Source organism: Arachis hypogaea, chromosome 3 (genome assembly GCF_003086295.3).
Source record: "Arachis hypogaea cultivar Tifrunner chromosome 3, arahy.Tifrunner.gnm2.J5K5, whole genome shotgun sequence".
Classification (NCBI taxonomy): Eukaryota; Viridiplantae; Streptophyta; class Magnoliopsida; order Fabales; family Fabaceae; genus Arachis; species Arachis hypogaea.
Genome location: NC_092038.1, coordinates 108,817,333 through 108,833,890, shown reverse-complemented (window position 1 = coordinate 108,833,890; position 16,558 = coordinate 108,817,333). Strand labels below are relative to the sequence as shown.

The 16,558-nt window shown below is 40.2% G+C and overlaps 1 non-coding gene across 1 annotated transcript; it reads right to left on the bottom strand.

Moving 5' to 3' along the window:
- Positions 1–2,647: 2,647 nt before the first annotated feature.
- On the bottom strand, positions 2,648–2,755 carry LOC112793814 (small nucleolar RNA R71). Its single transcript, XR_003198506.1, has one exon. It is a non-coding gene; the product is annotated as a small nucleolar RNA R71 (small nucleolar RNA).
- Between the last annotated feature and the right edge of the window lie 13,803 nt (positions 2,756–16,558).

The window sequence follows — 16,558 nt, the reverse complement described above, 5'->3', positions numbered from 1 at the left end:
GTGCGTTGAACATTTCCACTGAGAGGATGGGAGGTAGCCACTGACAACGGTGAAACCCTTGCATAAGCTTGCCATGGAAAGGAGGAAGAAGGATTGGATGAAGACAGTAGGAAAGCAGAGAGACGGAAGGGAAGGCATCTTCATACGCTTATCTGAAATTCCTACCAATGAATTACATAAGTATCTCTATCTTTATCTTTATGTTTTATGCGTTTATCACCATACCCATTTGAGTTTGCCTGACTAAGATTTACAAGGTGACCATAGCTTGCTTCATACCAACAATCTCTGTGGGATCGACCCTTACTCGCGTAAGGTTTATTACTTGGATGACCCAGTACACTTGCTGGTTAGTTGTGCGAAGTTGTGTTTATGCCATGGTATTGAACACCAAGTTTTTGGATTCATTACCGGGGATTATTTGATTTATGAAAAGTATTGATCACAATTTCGTGCACCAAGTTTTTGGCGCCGTTGCTGGGGATTGTTTGAGTATGGACAACTGACGGTTCATCTTGTTGCTTAGATTAGGTATTTTTTTTCGGAATTCTTGAAGATGAATTCTAGAGTTTCATGATGATTTGTTGAAGTCTGGCTGGCTGTGAAGCCATGTCTAATTTCATTGGACCGAGGTTTCAACTTATCATCACAAAAGCTTGTTGATCTCTATCAATCTTGCTTTTGGAGCAGTGATCTGCTAAGGCTTGGCTGGCCATTGGCCATGTCTAGTGTTTTGGACTGAAGCCTTCCTTGAAAGCTTGGCTGGCTGTGAAGCCATGTCTAATTCCTGGACCGGAGTCTTAGACTAGCATTGCACTGATTCATGGAATTCTCATTAAGAATTTTGATACCTTTATTTTCTTTTTCCACTTAATTTTCGAAAAAAGCACAAAAAAATTTTACAAAATCATAAAAACCAAAAATATTTCTTGTTTGAGTCTAGTGTTTCATTTTAAGTTTGGTGTCAATTATATGCATCCATTCATGTGTCTTAAGGATCTTCAAGTTGTTCTTGATGATTTTCGTGCTCTGATCTTTAAATTCAATTGACTTGAGTGTTTTGTGTGTCTCATATGCATTCTCATTTTGTTAGTGTCAGTGGTATACAAACTGCTAAGTTTGGTGTCTTGCATGCATTGTTATTTGATTCTTGTTGCATTTTGATTTATCCTTATTATTAAAAATCCAAAAATATTTGTAATTTGTGTCTTTTCAAGTCAATAATACAGAAGAATTGAAGATTCAGAACATTCAGCAGAGGAATTGCACAGAAAAAGCTGGGCGTTCAAAACGCCCAGTGAAGAAGGACAGACTGGCGTTTAAACGCCAGCCAGGGTACCTGGTTGGGCGTTTAACGCCCAAAAGGGTATAGTTTTGGGCGTTAAACGCCAGAATGTGCACCATTCTGGCGTTTAACGCCAGGATGGCACAAGAGGGAAGATTTTGTTTTTAATGCAGATTTTTTTTCAGTTTTCAAACTTTTTCAAAATCAAATCTTTTTCAAATCATATCTTTTCAATCATATGTTTTCAAAATCAATTTCTTTCTATTTTTAAAAATACTTGCTATCAATTAATGATTTGATTCAACATTTCAAGTATGTTGCCTTTTCTGTTGAGAAAGGTTTAATGTTTGAATCATATCTTTTCTTGTTAGCCAAGTTTTTAATTTTCAAAATCAATTCTTTTTAAAATGTTTTTCAAATCATATCTTCTCAATCACATCTTTTTAAAACTAATCATATCTTCTTAACCACATCTTTTTCAAAATAGTTTTCAATCAAATCTTTCTGATTTCTAATTTCAAAATCTTTTTCAAAAATCACTTGATTTCTTTTCCACTTTCATTTTCGAAAATCAATTAGTGTTTTTCAAAAATGTTTTCAAAATCTTTTACTTAATTTTCGAAAATTACTTCCCTTCTTCTCACATCCTTCTATTTATGGACTAACACTATTCCTTAATGCAAAATTCGAACTCCATCTCCTTTGATAAGTTCGAATTTTCTACTTCTGTCTTCTACTTTTCTTTTCCTCTGACACCTAAAGGAATCTCTATACTGTGACATAGAGGATTCCACATTTTCTTGTTCCCTTCTCTTTCTTATGAGCAGGAGCAAGGACAAAAGCATTCTTGTTGAGGCTGATCCTGAACCCGAAAGGACCTTGAAGCAAAAGCTAAGAGAAGCCAAGGCACAACTTTCTGTAGAGGACTTAACAGAAATCTTCAAGGAAAAAGAACACATGGCAGCCGAAAACAACAACAATGCCAATAATGCAAGGAAGGTGCTGGGTGACTTTACTGCACCTACTCCCGACTTTTATGGAAGAAGCATCTCTATCCCTGCCATTGGAGCAAACAACTTTGAGCTTAAGCCTCAATTAGTTTCTCTAATGCAACAGAATTGTAAGTTCCATGGACTTCCATTGGAAGATCCTCATCAGTTTTTAGCTGAATTCTTGCAAATCTGTGACACAGTCAAGACTAATGGGGTTGACCCTGAGGTCTACAGACTTATGCTATTCCCTTTTGCTGTAAGAGACAGAGCTAGGACATGGTTGGACTCACAACCTAAAGAAAGCCTGGACTCTTGGGAAAAGCTAGTCAATGCCTTCTTGGCAAAGTTCTTTCCACCTCAAAAATTGAGTAAGCTTAGAGTGGAAGTCCAAACCTTCAGACAGAAGGAAGGAGAATCCCTCTATGAAGCTTGGGATAGATACAAACAATTAATCAGAAAGTGCCCTTCTGATATGCTTTCTGAATGGAGCATCATAGGTATTTTCTATGATGGTCTCTCTGAACTATCCAAAATGTCTTTGGATAGCTCTGCTGGAGGATCTCTTCATCTAAAGAAGACGCCTACAGAAGCTCAAGAGCTAATTGAAATGGTTGCAAATAACCAATTCATGTACACTTCTGAAAGAAATCCTGTGAACAATGGGACTAGTCAGAAGAAAGGAGTTCTTGAGATTGACACTCTGAATGCCATCTTGGCTCAGAACAAAATATTGACTCAACAAGTCAATATGATTTCTCAAAGTCTGTCTGGAATGCAAAATGCACCAAGCAGTACTAAGGAGGCTTCATCTGAGGAAGAAGCTTATGATCCTGAGAACCCTTCAATGGAAGAGGTGAATTACATGGGAGAACCCTATGGAAACACCTATAACCCTTCATGGAGAAATCATCCAAATCTCTCATGGAAGGATCAACAGAGACCTCAACAAGGTTTCAACAACAATAATGGTGGAAGAAACAGGTTTAGCAATAGCAAGCCTTTTCCATCATCTTCTCAACAACAGACAGAGAGTTCTAAGCAGAATAACTCTGACTTAGCAACCATGGTCTCTGATCTAATCAAAACCACTCAAAGTTTCATGACTGAAACAAGGTCTTCCATTAGAAATTTGGAGGGACAAGTGGGTCAGCTGAGCAAGAAAATTACTGAACTCCCTCCTAGTACTCTTCCAAGCAATACAGAAGAAAATCCAAAAGGAGAGTGCAAGGCCATCAACATGGCCAAATTTTGGGAGGAAGGAGAGGCAGTGAACGCCACTGAGGAAGACCTCAATGGACGTCCACTGGCCTCCAATGAGTTCCCCAATGAGAAACCATGGGAATCTGAGGCTCAAAATGAGACCATAGAGATTCCATTGGACTTACTTCTGCCATTCATGAGCTCTGATGAGTATTCTTCCTCTGAAGAGGATGAGTATGTCACTGAAGAGCAAGTTGCTAAATACGTTGGAGCTATCATGAAGCTAAATGACAAGTTATTTGGAAATGAGACTTGGGAGGATGAACCTCTTTTGCTCACCAAAGAACTGGATGACTTGTCTAGGCAGAAACTGCCTCAAAAGAGACAGGATCCTGGGAAGTTTTCAATACCTTGTACCATAGGCACCATGACCTTCAAGAAGGCCTTGTGTGACTTAGGGTCAAGTGTAAACCTCATACCTCTCTCTGTAATGGAGAAGTTAGGGATCTCTGAGGTGCAAGCTGCAAAATTCTCACTAGAGATGGCAGACAATTCAAGAAAACAAGCCTATGGACTTGTAGAGGATGTTTTGGTTAAAGTTGAAGACCATTACATCCCTACTGATTTCATAGTCCTTGAGACTGGGAAGTGCATGGATGAATCCATCATCCTTGGCAGACCCTTCCTAGCCACAGCAAGGGCTGTGATTGATGTTGATAGAGGAGAGTTGATCATTCAAGTGAATGAAGAATCCTTGGTGTTTAAGGCTCAAGGATATCCCTCTGTCATCATGGAGAGGAAGCATGAAGAGCTTCTCTCAAAACAGAGCCAAACAGAGCCCCCACAGTCAAACTCTAAGTTTGGTGTTGGGAGGCCACAACCAACTTCTAAGTTTGGTGTTGAACCCCCACATTCAAACTCTAAGTTTGGTGTTGGGAGGTTCTAACATAGCTCTGAGCATTTCTGAGGCTCCATGAGAGTCCTCTGTCAAGCTAATAACATTAAAGAAGTGCTTGTTGGGAGGCAACCCAATGTTTTATAATTAACTATTTTCTTTTGTAGGTTGATGATCATGAGAAGTCACAAAATCAATGAAAAGAGCAAAAACAGAATGAAAAACAGGAAGAAAAATAGCACACCCTGGAGGACGCACCTACTGGCGTTTAAACGCCAGTAAGGTTAGCAGATGGGCGTTTAACGCCCAGTCTGGCACCATTCTGGGCGTTTAACGCCAGAAAGGGGCACCAGACTGGCGTTAAACGCCAGAAAAGGGCAAGAAGCTGGCGTTAAACGCCAGAAATGGGCACCAGCCCGGCGTTTAACGCCAGAAATGGCTAAAAACGCAATTTTGCTTGCCATTTGGTGCAGGGATGACTTTTCCTTGACACCTCAGGATCTGTGGACCCCACAGGATCCCCACCTACCCCACCACTCTCCCTCTTCTCCACCCATTCACCAATCACCTCAACACCTCTTCCCCAAAAGCCCTTCACCTATCAAATCCCATCTTTCTCTTCCCCACTCACATCCATCCTTCGTAAAACCCCACCTACCTCACCATTCAAATTCAAACCACTTTCCCACCCAAACCCACCCATACATGACCGAACCCTACCCTTCCCCCACTCCTATATAAACCCATCTTCACTCCTTCATTTTCACACAACCTAAACACCACTTCTCCCCTTCTTGGCCGAAAACAAAAGCGATTCCCATCTCCTTCATTTCTTCTTCTTCTACTCTCTTCTTTCTTAATTTGCTCGAGGACGAGCAAACCTTTTAAGTTTGGTGTGGTAAAAGCATTGATTTTTGTTTTTCCATAACCATTTATGGCATCCAAGGCCGGAGAAACCTCTAGAAAGAGGAAAGGGAAGGCAAAAGCTTCCACCTCCGAGTCATGGGAGATGGAGAGATTCATCTCAAGGGTGCATCAAGACCACTTCTATGAAGTTGTGGCCTTGAAGAAGGTGATCCCCGAGGTCCCTTTTTCACTCAAAAAGAGTGAATATCCGGAGATCCGACATGAGATCCGAAGAAGAGGTTGGGAAGTCCTTACCAACCCCATTCAACAAGTCAGAATCTTGATGGTTCAAGAGTTCTATGCCAATGCATCGATCACCAAGAACCATGATCAAAGTGTGAACCCGGATCCAAAGAATTATCTTACTATGGTTCGGGGGAAATACTTGGATTTTAGTCCGGAAAGTGTAAGGTTGGCATTCAATTTGCCCATGATGCAAGGAGATGAACACCCTTACACTAGAAGGGTCAACTTTGATCAAAGGTTGGACCAAGTCCTCACAGTCATATGTGAAGAGGGCGCCCAATGGAAGAGAGATTCAAGAGGGAAGCCGGTTCAATTAAGAAGGCATGACCTCAAACCCGTGGCTAGAGGATGGTTGGAGTTTATCCAACGCTCAATCATCCCCACTAGCAACCGGTCCGAAGTTACCATAGACCGGGCTATCATGATTCATAGCATCATGATTGGAGAAGGAATAGAAGTTCATGAGGTTATAGCTCAAGAGCTTTATAAGGTGGCGGACAAGCCCTCTACCTTGGCAAGGTTAGCCTTCCCTCATCTCATTTGTCACCTATGTTATTCAGTTGGAGTTGACATAGAGGGAGACACCCCTATTGATGAGGACAAGCCCATCACTAAGAAGAGGATGGAGCACACAAGAGACCCCACTCATCATGAGATCCCTGAGATACCTCAAGGGATGCACTTTCCTCCACAAAACTATTGGGAGCAACTAAACACCTCCCTAGGAGAATTGAGTTCCAACATGGGACAACTAAGGGTGGAGCATCAAGAACACTCCATCATCCTCCATGAAATTAGAGAAGATCAAAGAATCATGAGAGAGGAGCAACAAAGACAAGGAAGAGATATTGAGGAGCTCAAGCACTCCATAGGATCTTCAAGAGGAAGAAAGAGCCGCCATCACTAAGGTGGACCCGTTCCTTAATTTTCTTGTTCTTTATTTTCCTGTTTTTCGAATTTTAGTGCTTATGTTTATCTATGTTTGTGTCTTGTGATCATTAGTGTCTTAGTGTCTATGCCTAAAAGTTATGAATGTCCTATGAATCCATCACCTTTCTTGAATAAAAAACGTGCTTAATTGAAAAAGATAAGAATTGCATGAATTTTGAATTTTATAACAGTTTAATTATTTTGATGTGGTGGCAATATTTTTGTTCTCTGAATGTATGCTTAAACAGTGCATATGTCTTTTGAATTTGTGGTTCATGAATGTTGGCTCTTGAAAGAATGATGAAAAAGGAGACATGTTACTGAGGATCTGAAAAATCAATAAAATGATTCTTGAAGCAAGAAAAAGTAGTGATTCAAAAAAAAATTTCGAAAAAAAAAGAGAAAGAAAAAGAGAGAAGAAAAAGAAAGAAATAAAGTTGTGATCCAAGGCAAAAAGAGTGTGCTTAAGAACCCTGGACACCTCTAATTGGGAACTCTAGCAAAGCTGAGTCACAATCTGAAAAGGTTCACCCAATTATGTGTCTGTGGCATGTATGTATCCGGTGGTAATACTGGAAGACAGAGTGCTTTGGGCCACGGCCAAGACTCAATAAGTAGCTATGTTCAAGAATCATCATACTTTACTAGGAGAATCAATAACACTATCTGGATTCTAAGTTCCTAAAGAAGCCAACCATTCTGAATTTCAAAGGATAGAGTGAGATGCCAAAACTATTCAGAGGCAAAAAGCTAAAAGCCCCGCTCATCTAATTAATACTGATCTTCATAGATGTTTTTGGAATTCATTGCATATTCTCTTCTTTTTATCTTATTTGATTTTCAGTTGCTTGGGGACAAGCAACAATTTAAGTTTGGTGTTGTGATGAGCGGATAATTTGTACGCTTTTTGGCATTAGTTTTTAGTATATTTTTATTAGTTTTTAGTTAAAATTCAGTTTTCTGGACTTTACTATGAGTTTGTGTGTTTTTCTGTGATTTTAGGTATTTTCTGGCTGAAATTAAGGGACCTGAGCAAAAATCTGATTCAGAGACTAAAAAGGACTGCAGATGCTGTTGGATTCTGACCTCCCTGCACTCGAAGTGGATTTTCTGGAGCTACAGAAGCCCAATTGGCGCGCTCTCAACGGCGTTGGAAAGTAGACATCCTGGGCTTTCCAGAAATATATGATAGTCCATACTTTGCCCAAGATTTGATGGCCCAAACCGGCATTCAAAGTCACCCCCAGAAATTCCAGCGTTAAACGCCGGAACTGGCACAAGAATGGGAGTTAAACGCCCAAACTGGCACCAAAGCTGGCGTTTAACTCCAAGAGGAGTCTCTACACGAAAATGCTTCAATGCTCAGCCCAAGCACACACCAAGTGGGCCCGGAAGTGGATTTTTATGTCATTTACTCATCTCTGTACACCCTAGGCTACTAGTTCTCTATAAGTAGGACCTTTTACTATTGTATTGAGATATCTGGGTAGTTATCTTTGTTTTGATGCTATCTTAGATCATTGGGAGGCTGGCCATTCGGCCATGCCTAGACCTTGTTCTTATGTATTTTCAACGGTGGAGTTTCTACACACCATAGATTAAGGTGTGGAGCTCTGCTGTACCTCGAGTATTAATGCAATTACTATTGTTCTTCTATTCAATTCCGCTTGTTCTTGTTCTAAGATATCACTTGTTCTTCAACTTGATGAATGTGATGATCCGTGACACTCATCATCATTCTCACCTATGAACGTGTGACTGACAACCACCTCCGTTCTACCTTCAATTGGGTGAATATCTCTTGGATTCCTGATACACGATGCATGGTTGATCGCCTGACAACCGAGTGCTCGCCTGACAAATGAGCCAGCCATTTCGTGAGATCAGAGTCTTCGTGGTATAGGCTAGAACTGATGGCGGCATTCAAGAGAATCCGGAAGGTCTAACCTTGTCTGTGGTATTCTGAGTAGGATTCAATGATTGAATGACTGTGACGTGCTTCAAACTCCTGAGGGCGGGGCGTTAGTGACAAACGCAAAAGAATCACTGGATTCTATTCCGGCCTGATCGAGAACCGACAGATGGATAGCCGTGCCGTGACAGGGTGCGTTGAACATTTCCACTGAGAGGATGGGAGGTAGCCACTGACAACGGTGAAACCCTTGCATAAGCTTGCCATGGAAAGGAGGAAGAAGGATTGGATGAAGACAGTAGGAAAGCAGAGAGACGGAAGGGAAGGCATCTTCATACGCTTATCTGAAATTCCTACCAATGAATTACATAAGTATCTCTATCTTTATCTTTATGTTTTATGCGTTTATCACCATACCCATTTGAGTTTGCCTGACTAAGATTTACAAGGTGACCATAGCTTGCTTCATACCAACAATCTCTGTGGGATCGACCCTTACTCGCGTAAGGTTTATTACTTGGATGACCCAGTACACTTGCTGGTTAGTTGTGCGAAGTTGTGTTTATGCCATGGTATTGAACACCAAGTTTTTGGATTCATTACCGGGGATTATTTGATTTATGAAAAGTATTGATCACAATTTCGTGCACCAAGTTTTTGGCGCCGTTGCTGGGGATTGTTTGAGTATGGACAACTGACGGTTCATCTTGTTGCTTAGATTAGGTATTTTTTTTCGGAATTCTTGAAGATGAATTCTAGAGTTTCATGATGATTTGTTGAAGTCTGGCTGGCTGTGAAGCCATGTCTAATTTCATTGGACCGAGGTTTCAACTTATCATCACAAAAGCTTGTTGATCTCTATCAATCTTGCTTTTGGAGCAGTGATCTGCTAAGGCTTTGCTGGCCATTGGCCATGTCTAGTGTTTTGGACCGAAGCCTTCCTTGAAAGCTTGGCTGGCTGTGAAGCCATGTCTAATTCCTGGACCGGAGTCTTAGACTAGCATTGCACTGATTCCTGGAATTCTCATTAAGAATTTTGATACCTTTATTTTCTTTTTCCACTTAATTTTCGAAAAAAGCACAAAAAAATTTACAAAGTCATAAAATCCAAAAATATTTCTTGTTTGAGTCTAGTGTCTCATGTTAAGTTTGGTGTCAATTGCATGCATTCATTCATGTGTCTTAGTGATCTTCAAGATGTTCTTGATGATTTCTTACTCTAATCTTTAAATTCTCTTGACTTGAGTGTTTTGTGTGTCTCATATGCATTCTCATTAGTGTCAGTAGTATACAAACTGCTAAGTTTGGTGTCTTGCATGCATTGTTATTTGATTCTTGTTGCATTTTGATTTTTCCTTATTATTAAAAATCCAAAAATATTTTTAATTTGTGTCTTCTCAAGTCAATAATACAGAGAATTGAAGATTCAGAACATACAGCAAAGGAATTACACAGAAAAAGCTGGGCGTTCAAAACGCCCAGTGAAGAAGGACAGACTGGCATTTAAACGCCAGCCAGGGTACCTGGTTGGGCGTTTAATGCCCAAAAGGGTATAGTTTTGGGCGTTAAACGCCAGAATGTGCACCATTCTGGGCATTTAACGCCAGGATGGCACAAGAGGGAAGATTTTGTTTTTAATGCAGATTTTTTTTCAGTTTTCAAACTTTTTCAAAATCAAATCTTTTTCAAATCATATCTTTTCAATCATATGTTTTCAAAATCAATTTCTTTCTATTTTTAAAAATACTTGCTATCAATTAATGATTTGATTCAACATTTCAAGTATGTTGCCTTTTCTGTTGAGAAAGGTTTAATGTTTGAATCATATCTTTTCTTGTTAGCCAAGTTTTTAATTTTCAAAATCAATTCTTTTTAAAATGTTTTTCAAATCATATCTTCTCAATCACATCTTTTTAAAACTAATCATATCTTCTTAACCACATCTTTTTCAAAATAGTTTTCAATCAAATCTTTCTGATTTCTAATTTCAAAATCTTTTTCAAAAATCACTTGATTTCTTTTCCACTTTCATTTTCGAAAATCAATTAGTGTTTTTCAAAAATGTTTTCAAAATCTTTTACTTAATTTTCGAAAATTACTTCCCTTCTTCTCACATCCTTCTATTTATGGACTAACACTATTCCTTATTGCAAAATTCAAACTCCATCTCCTTTGATAAGTTCGAATTTTCTACTTCTGTCTTCTACTTTTCTTTTACTCTGACACCTAAAGGAATCTCTATACCGTGACATAGAGGATTCCACATTTTCTTGTTCCCTTCTCTTTCTTATGAGCAGGAGCAAGGACAAAAGCATTCTTGTTGAGGCTGATCCTGAACCCGAAAGGACCTTGAAGCGAAAGCTAAGAGAAGCCAAGGCACAACTTTCTGTAGAGGACTTAACAGAAATCTTCAAGGAAAAAGAACACATGGCAGCCGAAAACAACAACAATGCCAACAATGCAAGGAAGGTGCTGGGTGACTTTACTGCACCTACTCCCGACTTTTATGGGAGAAGCATCTCTATCCCTGCCATTGGAGCAAACAACTTTGAGCTTAAGCCTCAATTAGTTTCTCTAATGCAACAGAATTGCAAGTTCCATGGACTTCCATTGGAAGATCCTCATCAGTTTTTAGCTGAATTCTTGCAAATCTGTGACACAGTCAAGACTAATGGGGTTGACCCTGAGGTCTACAGACTTATGCTATTCCCTTGGTTGTATGTAGTGAAATGTATCTTAGTGGTTGAATTGGGGTATCTCTGAGTCCGAACAAACTATTCGGATATGCTCTGAGCTCTTTTTCTTGTAGGCTGAGTTTGTCGAAGGTGGATTTGAATAAGATATCTGCGAAGCTCCCTTGGTCTACCAACGTTCGATGGAGATTAGCGTTGGTGAGTGTGACGGTAATGACCATGGGATCATCATGCTCCGGGATGATGCCTGTTGTGTCTTCTTGGGTAAAGGTAATAGTGGGGAGGTTGGGTGACCTGCCCCCTTCTCTGACATGATATACCTCTTTAAGGTGTCTTTTGCGAGGTGATTGAGAAATCCCTCCTCCTGCGAATACCCCATTTATCATATGAACATGTCTCTCAGGGGTGTGAAGTGGGCGTTCAACTCATCCGACCTCTTTATCCCTCCTTCTTTTTCTCAGTTCTTCAGCTTTATTGGCTAAGTACCGATCTAGTCATCCTTCTCGTGCCAACTTCTCTATGACATTCTTTAGGTCGAAGCACTCATTGGTAGAATGTTCGTAGATTCGGTGGTATTCGTAATACTCTGTCTGACTTCCCCTTCCTCTTTTGTGTTTTAGCGGGCGAGGTGGTGTGATCTTCTCAGTATTGCATATTTCTCGGCAGACATCCACAAGAGACACCCGAAGAGGGGGTGTAGTTGTGGTATTTTTGAGGTTTCTCAGTGGGTTGGTCTTCTTTCTTCCTGGATTCTTTATCCTTATCCCAAGGTGGGTAGGAGAATCAGGTTTTTGAGCTATCTCCCAATCGGGAGTTCTCTTCCATGTTGATGTATTTTTTCCACCCTTTCCTGAACTTTCTCGCAGGCCATTGATGACACCCATGATGGCTGCTTCTGTTGGCAGACTTTGTATATCCATACACGTCTTGTTGAATCTTTCCATGTAGTTGTGAAGGTTTTTCTGTTCTCCTTGCTTAATCCCTAACAGGCTAGGGGCATGTTTGGCTTTGTCTTTCTGGATAGATAATCTAGCTAGGAACTTCTTGGCGAGGTCATCGAAGCTTGCTATGGACCTTGGCGGCAGACTATCGAACTAATTTTTTGCCGCCTTAGTCAGAGTAGTTGGGAAAGCTTTGCATCAAATGGCGTCCGAGGGGTCAGTGAGATATATCCTGCTTCTGAAATTGCTAAGATGGTGGCTTGGATCAGATGTACTGTCGTACGGGGTCATGTTAGGAGCTTTGAAGTCCTTTGGGACTTTAGCTTTCATGATTTCTTTGGTGAATGGATCTTGGTCCTTGTGGGGCTATCTTTGTGACCGAATCAAGTGGTTTTAGCTTTGCGGTCGGCCTCGAGCTTTAGGAGCTTGTCCTCCAGCTCTCGGCGTCGCCTTGTTTCTCTCTGAAGGCCTCTTTTGGCTTTCCGCTGATGTTTGGCTTCCTTTTCGAGCTGCTCAAGGCAATCATGCTGCTCTCGGAGGGCATCTAAAATTTCTATGTTTGGAGACTACTTCTCACCCTTGGGTTGAGGTGCATCCTTGGATGTGGTATCCGTGTTTTTAAGCGGCGTTCTATTTTCTAAGTCAGAGTTGTGAAAATTGTCGAGGTTGTCCGCCATGGTGATGGGATGACTTCTAGGTTCCCCGCCAACGGCGCTAATGTTCCGAGGGTTACCTGAAACTGAAGGTCGATCTCGGATGAGATCTGCTGTTGTGGCTGGAGCTGTCATGTCCGACTTGTTGGAATTGGCGGTGCTGCTGATCCTTGATCACCGGAGGGTGGTGGTACCTACAAGAGACTCTGATGCTTAAGTTAGCACGTACTTTAGGCAGTTTTTTGTGTAGAATCAGAGTATGAGTTATACCTGGGTGCTCCAGTGTATTTATAGTAATGCGGAGTGTCCTTTAAGATAAGTTGGTTATCTTATCTTATCTTTTAGGGAAACCGCCTTATCTTTTTTAGGCTTAGAAGCTTTTAGAGTGGGTTGCGTCCCTTCGTTTGGGCCTATTTGCACCTCTATGGTGATTTGGCTTAACTCTTTAAGGAGTGGTCGGTTGCAATCCAACCTTAAGAGGTCGGTCGCTCTTGTCTTCAGTCAGCCCGGGCTACATAGCTTGACCCAGGGTATGAACAATGATGATTATTGATGAGTTGTGTTGGTGGGTGTTGAGATTTGAAGATGGATGTTGATGATGATTTTGATTGTTGGTTATTGTGGTTGATAATAATTGTTGAGAATTATTGGTGTTGATGAGTTTTATGCTGGATTTGGTTAATATCAGATATTGTTTGGTGATTATTACTGGAATTGATGAGGATTTGTTTTGGTTGTTAAGGTTGTTGTTGGTTGATGATGATAATGAGCGTGGATTTATGATTGAATTGGAAATTATGGATTGGTAGTGATATATGGTGTAATGGTTGAGTAATTTAGGTGTGAAATTAAGGAGAATGATATGAAATGGTAAGATATTGTGTGTGGTAGTGTTTTATGATGATTGAGATGGTTTTGATTTGGTTTTGAATTAAGAGTTGGTTAAAATTTAGGTTTTGAGGTTTTTGGTAAAAACAAATTTTTGGTGAACTTTGATGGATCATAACTTGAGCCTTAGTTTTCAAAATTTGTCAAAAATTGCTTTAAATTAAAGTTCATTGAAAACTCTTTGAATGGATATAAATTTTGTAAAAAATGAATTTTTTTAGAGGAAGTTATCATCATTCAAAGTTTGGTGTCAAAATCTGAATTCTGTGCATGCTGCAGAATTTGTGATTTCTGGTTTGTGTGCGCGCGCATAGCTTTATGCGCACGCACACCACTGTGAGTTTTTAAACCTATGCGCACGCACACACAGAGGAAGGCTTGCTGATGAGAGTGCTAGCATGACCTGTGCGGACACAACCAACGAAGTTTTGTAACCTGTGCGCATGCACACGTTGGAAGGTGCACTCTGTTGAGGGTGTTCGTACGCACAGTTAAAATTTTTACTACCTGTGCATACGCATACCTCTATGCGTACGCACACATTTCAAAACTTTTCTGGGCGTGCGCACGCATACCCTTGTGCGTACGCACGCACACCCTTGTGCATACGCACATGCCCTATTTTTCAACTAAAATCTTGTTTTCTTAACTGTTTCACCTTCCCAACAAGCTTGTACATTTCTGTTACACCTATTTAAGACTTTTTGGATTGTTTTTGGATGTTAATCCTAGAAATGGTCTTGTGTGGAATTATTTGGGTATTATTTTGAAAAGTTAGAGAACGGAGGTTTAGGTTTCTGGTGTATTGAGAATGAGTTTCGTTGAGAGAGAAGGAAGAGCAGTGAACTTGGTGATTACTGACAATGAATTGAGAAACTGAGGAACTAATGAGTTTGGAATGGAAATTATGAATGATTATGGTTGATGGAATGAGTATTGATGAGTTTGGAAAACTCCAAATTAATATGATGATGATCAAACATTATTAAAAATAAATAATTACAAAATTATTAAATTGAATTTTAATTCACATTTGTTGATTAATAATTTTATTATTGTGCAGATTTCTTTGGGCCAAAAATCACATCAAGCCGAATGTAATATTTAGCCTTTGGTATAAAGAGTTTAATGATATAAGGCTGAATTGTATTGCTTTGTTAGTTGTGCCAGAAAATGTTGAACAAGCCCAAATTAAATCCTTGACCAACAAGACTTGGTCCGAATTAAAAAGAAAAAGAAAAAGGGAAGGGTAGTGCATGTTTGGTTCGGTAACCCTACCCCCTCTTTGATGGAATTCAAATTTTATGAACTAGATTTAATTGCCTTGGTAACATGAAAGAGAAAGTGCAAGTGATTTGATGGCATTAATTGATTACACATTACTAGGCATGGGGAGTGGGGAATTAACTCATTTTAATTTCATTCTTCAATTCCATTGAATGCCTTTTCAGTCTTCTCTCTCTAGTTTCGGTCATGTCACAGAAAAGAAGAGGAAGCAAGTTATCAGAGGTGAAGCACTGTAGCAATGAAGCTATGAACAAGCAAGAGGCCAAGGTGATGAGACCTTACAAAAAGAAGATCTACAGTATGGTGTGGCTGAGATCTTTGTCGCTAATGGAAGATGTGGTGAAGAAGTCTCAAGTTCTCCATACCCAAAAATGGAAAAAAATCCATTTCGGTCAGAGAAGAAGATCCCTGGGGTATGGCTCGTCTCTACTTTTTGTTCATCTATCACAAAAGGTAGCTACTGTAGCTACGTGGAAGAGGAAGTAGAAGTGGAGCAGTAGGAGCTGTCAAGGATCAAGCGTTCATCAAGGGTCAGAAATCCTTCTTAGGGACCAAGTCAAGATGGAAGGCTAGATTGATGAAGCTTGAAGAGATGGGATAAGAAAGAGGTAATTGCATGTTGGTTTTTGCATTCAGTTCCCTCTCTCCTCTCTTTGTTCGAACCAGTTTTGATGATTGAAGAAGAAAAAGTTAGCTCGGTTGAACCGTTTCAACCTTGGAAGCTTCCCCTTCTAGAATAAGGGTGAACGGCCAAGGATTGAGACAAGGAGCGTAAGCACAGAGTTCTCATAGCTACCCAAGCTAACAGAAGTTCTTCTCCTTCAATGTTTTCATTTTGTATTTTCTTTAAGTTTTGTCTATCTTGAGTCTCATAGTGAAAAAGGCAAACAGAGAAGTTTGTAAGAAAAAGCTAGTGAGTGGAAAAAGGCAGAGTGTACAAAATTAAAGAAAAAGCCATAGGTGTCCTAGAGGTCTTTTGTACATCTATGTGTTGTGTATCATGATTCTGTGAGAATCCCCTTGAAAGTTGGGTTAGCACTTAGCAGTTGAAAGCTTGGTAGGTGACCAAGTCAAGTTCAGGATTGAGGATAGATTCTGGACTTGTCCCGGATAGGAAGGGTAGTTCCTAAGGATAATTGGTGTATGTAATCAAGATGATTATAGTGAAATTCCATCATTGTTATGATGGAGACTGGATGTAGGCTGCATTGCACTTAGCAGCTGAACTAGGATACTTCTTGGTGTGATTCTCTCTTTCTCTTCTACTCCATTTCTGATTCTGTTGCATAGGAGACAAAATTGAAAAATATCTCCTGACTGGTTACGAGACAAAAAGAAAAAGTCTCTTGACTAGTTACGAGATAAAAAGACGAAAAATCTCCTGAAGTTATTTCAAAGGGCAGAAAGTAACACAAAGAAAAATGGGCTAAGATTCAACCCCCCTTCTCTTAGCCACTAATTACCATCAAGTTTGAGTGGAAATGTGCTATGAAGAGTGGCTTTTGAGATTGAATATGTGATTATGATATGCGTTGTTTTCCGTCGGAGGGGCTGTAGCAGTCTCCCGCCTTCGTTCGGATGTGAGGCATGAAGCTGGGCTTCTTACACATATTCATCGCTCAAGAGGACGGTGGTAGGGCACTCATCCATCGGAATTATTTCTCCTGAGCATGAGTTTCTCTCTGGTTGCCAGGTGGTAGGGCACTAACCCGCGAAATCATGCAGCATCC